Genomic DNA, 9,191 nt, shown 5'->3' on the forward strand with positions numbered 1-9,191 from the left:
ATCATGACCTGAGCCAAAATCAAGAGTTGAATGCTTAACCAACTGAGCCACTGATGTGCCCCTAGAAAAATGTCATTTTAAAATATGCATCCCCTGGGGTGCCTGGCTGGCTCAGCCGGTAGAATATGCGACTCAATCTCAGGATTATGGCTTTGAGCCCCACACTGGGTGTAGAAATTACTTAAAAATAAAATCTTAAAAAGAAAATATGCATCCACTATTATTTTTGCTAGTCAAATGTCTTCCATTCTCTCTTCAAATGTCCAATAAAATTTCACCAAGCTTTTAACTTTAACAAATATAGACTACAAAGAAATTAAGAAAATAATCCCATTTACAATTGTGTCAAAAAGAATGAAATACCTAGGAATAAATTTAACCAAGGTGAAAGACCTGCACACTGGAAACTGTAAGACACTCATGAAAGAAACTGAAGAAGAAACAAATAAATGGAAAGATATTCTCTACTTATGGATTAGAAGAGTTAATATTAAAATGTCCATACCACCCAAGCAATCTGCAGATTCAAAGCAATACCCATCAAAATTCCAATGACATACTTCATAGAACTGTAACAAATAATTGTAAAATTCGTACAGAACCACAGAAGTTACCAAAGAGCCGAAGCAATCTTGAGAAAGAAGAACAAAGCTGGGGATATCATGCTCCCAGATTTCAAACCATACTACAAAGCTACAGTAATCAAAACAGTATGGTATTGCTACAAAAACAGACACACAGAGCAAGAGAACAGATTGAAAGCCCAGAAATAAACTAATACATATATGGACAATTAATCTCTGACAAAGGAGGAAGAACATATAATGGAGAAAGGACAGTCTTCAATAAGTGGTGTCGGGAAAACTAGGTAGCTACATGCAAAGAAATGAAACTAGACCACTATCTTACACCATACACAAAAATTACCTCAAAATAGATTAAAGACTTGAATGTAAGACCTGAAACCATAAAATTCCTAGAAGAAAACACAGGTGGTAAGCTTCTTAACATAGGTCTTAGTGACATCTTTGTGTATCTGACTCCAAAGGCAAGGAATGAAAAATAAAAATAAACAAATGGGACTATATCAAACCAAAAAGCTTCCACACAGCAAAGAAAACCTACTGAATGGGAGATCAGCGAACCACATATCTAATAAGGGGTTATTATCCAAAATATATAAAGAAATCATACATCTCAACAACAAAAAAAACCAAAAACTTGATTTAAAAAATGGGCAGAGGATCTGAAAAAACATTTCTCCAAAGAAGACATACACATGGCCAACAGGTACAATGAAAAGATGCTGAACATCACTAATAACTAGGGAAATGCAAATCAAAACCATAATGAGACATCACCTAATACTTATTAGAATAGCTATTATCAAAGACAAGAAATAACATGTCAGAGAGGATGTGGAGAAAAAGGAACCCTCTCACACAATTGATGGGATTGTAAATTGGTGCAGCCACAATAGAAAACAATATGGAGATTCCTCAAAAAATTAAGAATAGAAGTACAATGTGAGACAGATATTCCACTTCTGGGTATTGATCTGAAGAATATGAAAACACCTACTTGAAAAGATATATGCACCCCTAAGCTAACTGCACCATTATTTGCAACAGCCAAGATATGGAAACAACCTAAGTGTCCATCAGTAGATGCATGGATAAAGAAGATAGTGTATATACAATAGAATACTACTCAGCCATAAAAATGAATGAAATTTTGCCATTTGCAATGACATGGATGGACTTTGAGGATATTATGGTAAGTGAAATAAGTCAAAGACAAATAACCTATGATTCCACTTATATATGGAATCTAAAAATAAATAAACAAACAAAACAGAACAAAAACAAACTCACAGATACAGAGAGCAGACTAGTGGTTACCAAAAGGGAAGGGGTTTGGGAGGTGGGCAAAATTGGTAAAGGGGGCCAACTCTATGGTGATGGATGGTAACTAGACTTGTGGTGGTAATCACTTTGGAGTGTATACAGATGTCAAATTATAAAGATGTACATCTAAAATTTACATCATTAAAAAAAAAAAAAAAGAAATACACCCAGACTAAGAAAGTTCCCATTCACTCAACAAGCATTATTTTTTTTGCCTAATGCATACAAAGAACAGAAAAATCCAACAATAAATATGACACTAACTATCCTTCCCCTCAGGGAACTCAGCCTCAAAACTAAATTTCCCCTAAAAACATAAAAAATAAGATGATGCATTGTTCAGATTTCTATTTTTTTACGTTTTCTATGTTTTTCATACTTTCTACAACAAGCATACATTAAATTTATAATCAAAATAAGAAAAAGTACCTACACATAACTTGTTGGGGGTGAAAAAAAATAGTTAAGAAGCGAAGTCTTTACTCAATGGATATGCTTGTGAAGGTAACAGTATTTCTAAAAGACTACTGCATATACGGTTTCATCTCCAAGTAACTCTGAAGAGGGCATGAAAAAATATTCTTCATTTTAAAAATAAACTAAGGCTTAGAGAGATTAAGTGACTTTGACTTGCCCAAGGTCAGGCTACTAGGAAATGACATAGCAAATGCTACCTAGAACTTAAAGGTCCAATATACTTAACTCACCACCCCAGTCTCAACGACCAGATTAACACCGACCAGAGCCTGGAAGAGTAAATAAGGAGCTGAAAGAGCTGAAGGATTGCAAAATATAAAAGAGCAATAAAGAGGCCTTTTAGGGATCTGAGTAAGGGGAAAATCAAAGAAATTTGAGCTTTTTAATTTACGAATTACAGAGGAATTATACATACTATGTTTACCATTCAGTTATACTTCATATTTTTATTTTTCATTCTTTAAAAAATTTGTAATTTTATGAAAATATTCTTTATTCAGAGAAAGGGCAGGTGCGCCTGGGTGGCTCATTGGTTAAGCATGTGCCTTCGGTTTGGGTCATGATCACAGGGTCCTGGGATGGAGCCCCGCATGGAGTTCTCTGCTCCGTGGGGAACCTGCTTCTCCCTCTTCCTCTGCTGCTCCCCCTGCTTGTGCTCTCTCTCTCGTTCTCTCATTCAAATAAAATCTTTTAAAAAAACCAGAAAGGGCAGAGGTATTAAGAGTAAACTACATATATTTTTTATCACAATTAAAATTCTTTATAGCCCACTACATATAAAACAGACATATAGAGCAGTCTTTTTTTTTTTTTAAGGATTTTATTTATTTGACAGAGAGAGACACAGCAAGGGAGGGAACACAAGCAGGGGAGTGGGAGAGGGAGAAGAGCCCGATGTGGGGCTCGATCCCAGGACCATGGAACCATGACCTGAGCCGAAGGCAGACGCTTAACGACTGAGGTACCCAGGTGGCCCCCATATAAAACAATCTTGATTCTCTCAAACTGAAAGAAAAAAAAAAACAACACTAAAAGAATAATAAATATCTAACTTCCAGTGAAGTTGAGATTGTTAAATTCACACTTCGAGATCCCACACATACCCACAAGTCCCCTCTCCAGGACAGCTGAACTGCTTTTTAAGGATTCCAGCATTTTAGCAGAGTAGGCTATTTTTAAGTACCAAATTATTGCTATATCTTTTTGGTATAATTTTGCTATTTGGTAAGTTTAAAATGTAAAATCTGAATCACTTATATTTTTAGATATATCCATAATCATTGACTTTAAATCAAAGAAAGGTACATTTATTTAGAAAGCCTTCTTCTGTACCTCCATTAACCTCCACAAGAAGAAAAAATTTTAATTGACAAGGCACAAGCTTCTATTACAAGAATAAATATCTTCCTCTAGTTCAAGGACTTTTCAAACAAATGGCATATGAACACTTCATACAGATGTGATAAAAGTAATTACATTAAAATCTCCATCTACATATTATGAAGAAAAAATCCTTTGGAAAAAAAGAACTACAGCTTCACATTAGTAAAATGACTGAATCCTTGCTTACCCCACATCCTCCCCACAAGTTATCACAACAAGACAGGATTATGTAAAGATTAGTCAGGAAGAAAATCTCGAAATAGTTTATAAATTTTTCCCATAATATCCCCCAACCAGTGTAGAGTCAGAGAGCTTTTTCAGCAGTTCTAACATTAGAGCAAATATTCAACTCATCAATAATACCATTTTGTTTTTTTTAAGCCATTTTTTTAAAGATCAAATACTACCTCATTTGTACATTTAGTTTTATTTTTATACAGTATTTTTGAATACTTTGATCTGCTAATAATTTTTATTTGAAGAAAATGTAGGGGGTAATATATACTTATAAATTTACATATATATGTGAGGTTTTATATTTATAAATTTTCACATTTGAAATGTATTCTATTTAGCATCACTTATTAAGAAACAAATTATGAATTTCTTTAAGATACCAGTATTTTCAGTACATGAAATTAATACTGAGATCCAGTGGCTGGGCTAGCTCAGGACTTAACTGAAAGCCTATGACTATGACCTTCTTTGTTATGTCGTTTTATATAAACCTTAGGTAATGCAACTTTTTTTTTCAGTGTCTGTGATTTCAACTCTGATTCTCTTCTTAGAAAGTGATACTAAGCTAAGATAAAGAAATTTTTTTAAAAAACTCCAAACTACCAAAACTACAAAAACTTTAAAGCAATGAAGAAAATTAACACTATTTGTCCCTTTCATCACCTCCAAATGCATAGAAATGATAGGATAACATTTAAAAGTTTTGCTTTGGTTTGGTTTTTTGAGGGGGGGGGCACGAGCTGGGAGGAGGGACAGAAGGCAAGGGAGAGAGAGAATCCTAAGCAGGTCCATGCCCAGCATGGAGCCCAACACAGGGCTCAATCTCACAACAGTAAAACAGTAAAACCAATGACTGAGGATTTCAAAGGGCCTAAATGTGGTAAAGGGCCAAAACCAGACTGATTACTGGGAGAACAGTAGCTGGAATGAAAATCCCAGCCCCTAAAAGAGACACTGAAAAAGTCTTACTGCCCAAGTTTTATACAAAACTGCATAACTACGTAGGTCAGATATAGCTTTCAATCAAGTCTTAAGCTAAGCTCCCAGAGCTTGCTCAGTTACTAAATCAGCCACATTGCTAATATTACTGGCTGAGAAACGTGAATCAGCTCCAATACTGGACTGTGGTTGTCTATATGTGAAAAGTTAGCATCAGAGGAAGGCAAACAGTGCATTACAGTACTGTCTTCCGGAATAAAGAGGTACAAGCCAACACCCAACTTCTCCCATTATAATTATCATGGTGGAAAATACATAGTAATTTCCTATTTTCCTAACTTTTCCTGAATGAAGAGGCTTTTAAATTTTAATTGTCAAGAAAGAATGAAGTACCAGACTTGTTTTCACTTTCACTATAAACGGCTTCTAAATATCTGTTTTTAAAATATCCAAATAAAATGCATTCCTCGGGGCACCTGGGTGGCTCAGTTGGTTAAATGACTGCCTTCAGCTCAGGTCATGATCCCAGGGTCCTGGGACTGGGCCCCACATAGGGCTCTCTGCTCGGTGGGAAGCCTGCTTCTCCCTCTCCCACTCCCCCTGCTTGTCTTACCTCTCTCTGTGTCTCTCTGTCAATTAAATAAGTAAATAAACTCTTTAAAAAAAAAATGCATTCCTCTCCTTCACCTCCCAAAAAAGGAAAAAGTTTGGAAAGACTTCACCAACCTGGAATGTCTGAAGTGATAAGCAAAATGATGGAGACACTATTCTAGGAATTTCAATTGTTAAATGCAGCACAAGATACCCCATAGCTGAAAATTGTATAAAATTAATGAGTTGTCAGCAAACGGGTAGTACTTGAAGCTATAAAACTGGGTAAAATTACTAAAGGAGTATAGACAAGTAAAAAAGGACCAAGGGACTGAGTCCTGGGATATACCAATATTAAGAGATTGAGAATAAGAGGGGACTAAGAAGGAATCAGTAAAGAAAGAAGAAAATCAAGACGTGTTATCCTGGAAGCCAGGCAGAGTGTAGCAAGAGCGAGAGAGTGATCCATAGTCAATGTGACTGGTTAAGTATAGTTATTCAAGGCTGAGAATTTAGCAATGTGGAGGTCATCAGTGACTTTCATCAGAGCTACTTAAATTATAAATTTTTTATTTTACATCTTCTTAGAACTTCTGTTTTGCTACTTACTTGTATTTAAAAAACAAAACAAAAACCTTCTTTTTTTTGTTTTTTGTTTTTAAAGATTTTATTTATTTATTTGACAGAGAGAGAGATAGCGAGAGCAGGAACACAAGCAGGGGGAGTGGGAGAGCAAGAAGCAGGCTTCCTGCCGAGCAGGGAGCCCAACGTGGGACTCGATCCCAGGACCCTGGGATCATGACCTGAGCCGAAGGCAGACGCTTAACGACTGAGCCACCCAGGCGCCCCGAAAACAAAAACCTTCTTAAAGATGTTATTTTGGGTTCACACTCACAGACCTTAAATAATACCTAGCATTCAACTTGGCCATAAATTATGTAATAGGTCAATACAGTATTTGTTGTTAATAACAGGAACTTTTCTTGGTTTCTTTGTGCCATCTCCTGTGCAAAACATTTTACATGCAGTCAACATTTTAATCCTCACAACAATATATAAACTAGGTACGACAGTTATACCCACACCAGTAGGCATAGAAACAGTACTTCTAAGGTAGGTTACAAAACTTGCCCAAACCAACAGTTTATAAGTGACAGGATTACAATTTTATGATACATTTATACTTTAAACGTTACTGAACTTAATAAAGTTATTCCTCTAACAGAACACAACAACATCCAGGTTTTAAAGTTAAGACTACAAAAGAATAGGAAACATTTCTGTGTATCTGCCATATAGATAAGTAACCAGGAGATGTTATTTAAATGAATTTTTAATACATTTCCTCCTTGTGTTACCACAACTCCAAATACAAATACAAAACTAAAAATAGTGGGACCAGGGGCGCCTGGGTGGCTCAGTCGGTTAGGTGTCCGACTGGACTCAGCTCACTTCTCAGTCTCAGGATCATGAGTCTGGGGCCCACATTGGGCTCTGCACTGGGTGTGGAGCCTACTTAAATTAAAAAAAAAAAAAAAAGTGGGACCAAACAAATCCAACTTAGCAAATAAAATATAAATTTTTAAGCCACCCTATATGCACAGAGAAACTTCTGAATCTTAAACATACCCCATATTATTTTTATAGTAGACTGTCAATTTCACCTAGAACAATCTAAGTCATATTAACTGATCTATCATTTATCAATATCGGATGACTAAAATCCTTAATGCTTATTTTACAATATAGCTTCAAAAGTACATCAGTCTAAGATCTATAGGCCAAATTAAACAACAAACTAAATGTATCCTGTCACCTAACAAAAAATATTTTTTATTTGAAGAAAAAAAAGTTATTGAGGAAAATAAGAAATAAAAGAGTATTGGGTGGGGTGCCTGGGTGGCTCAGTTGTTAAGCATCTGCCTTCGGCTCAGGTCATGCTCCCAGGGTCCTTGGGATCGAGTCCCACATCGGGCTCCCTGCTCAGCAGGAAGCCTACTTCTCCCTCTCCCACTCCCCCTGCTTGCACTCCCGCTCTTGCTCTCTCTGTCAAATAAATAAATCTTTAAAAAAAAAAAGTATTGGGTGAAAGTGTCTCACACATATTTTACATCATATAAATCAACTTCACTATATAAACTTGAGTAGCTAACTTCCTGAAGCGTAAGAGCAGTTTTCCTGTTTGCTTATATAAATCTTCAGCTACCTATAGTTACAGTAAAATGAGTTCTTAAAGCTCCCTACTGCCTTAAAACAATACAGATAGTACATTAATGAAGTAATATGTTTCTAACAGAGTACCATTCATATTTCGAATACTTAAAACAGGTTATTATATCAAAAACTTGCTTAGAACCTGACTTCTGAATTGTAGGGGAAGGAGAACCTCCTTGAACAAAGAATACATTTTCCACTGACCTTAAGCCTTTCTAAAGTGTCTGTATTTGAACAGGCTCCTGATTTCTAGCGCCCTTCTTGCTTTACACACCAATGTGGCTTAGCACAGCACTCTCCCAGTTCTTGCCTTTAATATTTTGATTTTTATATTTTGTTCATCATGGTTTTCTGCATTTTACTAAGTATTATGATAAAATATTATTTATCTTGATTATGGTGGGCTTTGGCACCCCCCTAAATTTTGTGCCCATGATAAGTGCCTCACAGGCCTTAGACTGGCCCCAGTCCCAGTGCTAAAAGACTGAAATCTCTATGAGACACTCATGAACTACGGCGTATTTTAATTTTAAAAGAATGTGCAAAGAATCACAAAATTGATTTAAGTTTTAAAAAAAGAATTAGTCAAAAAATTAAGTGTAGAGTTCATAATAGTACCAATGGTGAGAGTGCCCATATGTTGATAATAAAGCAGCTGCTGTACACAGACAGCGTGCACAACAGACGCTGTGTCAAACACTTTCTGTAATATCACCTCATGTAATTCACTGAATTTTCCAAGTTGACTGTAGAAGTAGGTGTATTAACATCATTTTTTTAACTGAAGAAATTAAGCTTGGAGAACTTAATTTCTCAGAATTACAGTTAGAAAATAGCAGGGTTGGGATTGGGTTTAATGCAGCTTCAAGTAATTATTAGTATTTTTAATATTTTACCTAGGTTCTCAATTTTTTCTTCTAAAAATATTAAGTCAATGGGAAGATATGAATCAAAGTACTATTCATAATGTAGTATATTGTTCAGAAACACATGAATAAAATTAACATCAAATTGTATTTGTATAACTATACTTTGGTTTATAAATTAACAATTTTATCTTTTCTTCTAAAAACCAGGTTCTCCTCCTTAAGGCATATATAATATTTTACTGCTCCCTGTAGAATAAAACAGAAAATCAGTAACTTACCTCCCCAACATAAAATTATCAGAATAGTTAATATGTCATCTGGCTGAATCCTATTCCTAACTTAACACTGGTATTCAGTTGAAAAACTACTAGCAGATAAAATCAGAGTTGCTAGCAGCAATGTCCACAATAGCCAAACTATGGAAAGAGCCAAGATGTCCATCAACAGATGAATGGATAAAGAAGATGTGGGATATATATATATATATATAATGGAATATTATGGAAGGGATAAAGAAGATGTGGGAGATAGATAGATAGATAGATAGATAGATAGATAGATAGATAGATAGATA

The 9,191-nt window shown here is 35.4% G+C and overlaps 1 protein-coding gene across 1 annotated transcript in view; it reads right to left on the bottom strand.

The window, feature by feature from the left end:
* The window catches only part of ROCK2 (Rho associated coiled-coil containing protein kinase 2), a 139,416-nt gene that overhangs the window by 78,476 nt on the left and 51,749 nt on the right, over window positions 1–9,191 (bottom strand). The gene's annotated exons all lie outside the window — the stretch shown is intronic.

The sequence above is a fragment of the Neomonachus schauinslandi genome, chromosome 10 (assembly GCF_002201575.2).
Source record: "Neomonachus schauinslandi chromosome 10, ASM220157v2, whole genome shotgun sequence".
Classification (NCBI taxonomy): Eukaryota; Metazoa; Chordata; class Mammalia; order Carnivora; family Phocidae; genus Neomonachus; species Neomonachus schauinslandi.